This window comes from Mizuhopecten yessoensis, unplaced genomic scaffold (genome assembly GCF_002113885.1).
Source record: "Mizuhopecten yessoensis strain PY_sf001 unplaced genomic scaffold, ASM211388v2 scaffold1147, whole genome shotgun sequence".
Taxonomy (NCBI): Eukaryota; Metazoa; Mollusca; class Bivalvia; order Pectinida; family Pectinidae; genus Mizuhopecten; species Mizuhopecten yessoensis.
In genome coordinates, this window is record NW_018403901.1 from 547,348 (window position 1) to 550,948 (window position 3,601).

Here is a 3,601-nt window from a genome sequence, read left to right on the forward strand (position 1 = left end):
ACGTATAGTTGTATGTTAGTGTTGGATCGAACTTTGACACTAATAACAGTCAATTACATTACCAACAACTCAAGGAGAGTTATTCAGAAGAGTAGACTGCCTGCCTGCCTGCCTGGTAAACACATCGTACACATTGATAGTAATGTACAGCCTGTGATTCACCCTCCAAGAAAAGTGCCAGTGGCAATAAAACAGGAATTAGCACAGATGGAAAAGAACGACATAATCGTGCGAAAGAAGGGACCTTCTGATTGGGTATGGTCACAGTATCCAAGCCAAACGGTAAAATCAGAATTTGTTTAGACCCAAGAGACTTGAATGTGGCTATCAAGAGACAACACAATCCGATGTTGACCATCGTGGAAATAGTTGCTCGAACTCCGGATGCGAGATATTTATCCAAACTGGATGCTACCTCAGGGTTTTGGCAATTACAACTAGACGAGCCAAGTTCAAAACTGTGCAGGATTTCGCCGAATACAATTTGGATTAAACTCGGTTCCCGAAGTCTTTCAGTCCGTAATATCAAACATGGAAGAAGACAAAGATGGCGCAGAAGCCATAGTAGACGACATTTTGTTTTGGGGCAAGACAGTCGAGGAGCATGACAGAAAGTTAAAGGAAGTCCCTGGAAAGGCCAAGACATATAACCTCAAGTTAAATGCTGAAAAATGTCAATTTGGCTGACAGGAAGTGACCTTTGTGGGTCACGTCTTCAGCAAGGATGGACTAATACCCGAACCCGACAAGGTTAGGGCTGTGGAAGGAATGAAGGCACCACAGCATAAAAAAACAAATGACATTCCTAGGATTTGTACAATACCTCGCCAAGTCCTTGCCGAACAAGTCTAACGTGGCCGCGCCATTAAGACAGTTCCTGGGAAAGGACACACTGTGGGAATGGGGAACCCAACAGGAAGAGGTTTTATCTTGTTGAAACTAAAGGTGACCAAAGCACCAGTACTAACGTACTTGGACACGAACAAACAAATTGTATTGACGGTTGACAGCAGCACATAACGAATGGATGCAGCAATCCTACCGGATGGTAAACCTATTGAATATGACTCAAGGGCATTAACTCCTACGCAGTAACGATACTCACAGATAAAGAAAAAGACTCTCGCAATAGTGTACGGATGCACTAAATTCCACCAATACCTCTATGAGGAAAAGGTCTTAGTGGAATCTGACCACAAGCCTTAACAGAGCATATTCGATAAGTCGATGCATCAATTACCTGCATGTCTTCAGAAACCTTTGTTCACGCTTCAAGAGTATGACCTAGAGGTAACGTACAAGCCGCGCAAATTGTTGTTTGTGGTAGACACACTGTCTAAGGCATTCCTGAAGGAAACGGAGAAAACATTAATATAGGATCTTACCGTCAATGAGCTCTATTTACTGTCGTATCTGCCAGTCTCGCCAGAAAGGTATGAAACCATCAAGAAATCTACAGAGAACGACATAGAAATGTCAACGTTGAGACAACGAATCATGAACGGATGACCAGAAACCAAAACAGAAGTAACCCCAAATATTCAAACTAACTGGAACAATTGCGTAGACCGGATACACGAGGCGCACCTGGGTATGGTCAACTGTAAAGCCTGTTTGGTTTCTAAAATACCAAATAGTGATATTCCAGATTACGAGATAAATCGTGAATCTGGTAAGGGGACCTCTAAGGCCCTTCACAGAAACATGCTGCTCCCGTTTTACACAATCCCTGTGAAAGATCCATCTACAGTGCAAAACCGCACTTTAAAGTCAGATCCCCCTCCTAATAAGATACACTGATCAGCATCTTCATATTCTGACACTGAAACAGAGTCGGCAGATGAGATGGTGAAACCTCCAAGGCAACGAAGGTATCAGCAGCAGCAAACGGAAAATCCATCAGTTACACAACGTGGGCTAGCACCATCTGGTTGGGAGTCAATACCTGTAAATTTTGATGATTCTGGATTTGAGACAATACCTGATATCAGTGACAACGAGCTCAATAGATCGCCCAGTATCGTGGACCTGTCTGTATCAGGTCCAGTTAAGGATCTTGAGCTGTTCAGTAGTGATCACACTGGTATTGAACCCAGTATTCATGAGGAAAGCACCATTGACCCTGTTACACCAGAGGTCAGACGTTCGATTCGAGAACGTAACCCTCCTGTTCGATACGGAAACATGGTATTTCCTTTGCAATCTTTACGTTCTTGTAACAGAATCGTTTCTGAACTATCCGAAATACTTGTCTTGTTTTTAATATACACACATTTTTTAGCGGTTATGTGTACTTTTTGGGTCTAAACCGAAGACCGGTAGAGGTATCCCCAACCTCTCCATTGATAGATTCCAAGGACTTATGATTTATATTTTTACCAACCCATTACCTATATTTAAAATCCAGCAGTGTTTCCCGGTGGGTAATGACAGTTTTACAACTGACAAAGAGTTAAATCCTTTGGATCACATGTTGATTATTATTACCATCTGTGTTGTATTATATTGTCATAGATAGTAGTCTGATCCCGAGTATCAGTACTGTGATTGTGCACTCTAAGCTATATGTTGGGATGCATACCATGTACTTGTCAAAGTAATTTTGAACATATTTATTATCATATTTCCCCAACTGGCTATTAACACCACAACATGCAATAGAGGAGGTTTGGAACATAAGACGTCCACAATTATATCCATTCCTCTAAAGGTGTACATAACCTATCATTTGTAAAAATGTTATTATATAAGTTATGTTCCCAGTTGTTCCTTGGTACATTTATCCTGAGCCGACTAGCTCTGCTCTAATTAATGTAAATTGCAACTAGATGCTTTCGGGGTGTCCAAGGTGAACACATTATGTTCGAATAGTTTATCCAACACGTCAGCATATTATATGCTGGAACAGTGGTGTTATTTCAAACTAGAATATTGCAAATACATTTTACTTATTTAATTGTTTTGGAGTATACTTAGTATTGGGAATGCCTGGAGTCATTTCACTTAGCGGGAAAGTATAAAGACTTTGTGTATATTTATATCTAGGGTTACCCAATACATGATGTTGTGCTTGTAGCTCGGTCTATATGAACGACGCATATACATGTGCAACCACCTTCCTCACACCCTACACACCCTTGTCCAGTCACTCCGAGATGAGCAGCAGATCAGCATACATGTGCATTGTACCTGCAGCTATATAGCAATCTACCACAAGATACTGTCCGGCCGAAGCCCTGGTAAGACAGACTAACTACAACGTCCTGTTTAAATTTAACAATAACTGTTATTATATTAGAATGAACAAATTTATATATAATTGTCCATTATTAGAGATAATAGTAGTTATTAAGAATTCGGCATTTACTGTATGTGTATTTGTATTTATTTTACAGGCTCCTTCTTCCGGGAGACAAAGAACAATAAATGTAAAACAAATGAAGGACTTGTGTGATATATACACCCCACACCTTACATATTTGTAAAACATATACGCACACACACACATATATATATATGAATTGAAAATGAGTGACGCGATTTCTCAGAAGGGGTATATGACATGTGTCCTATATTTATACTTCCTGGTTAGTTACCAAGA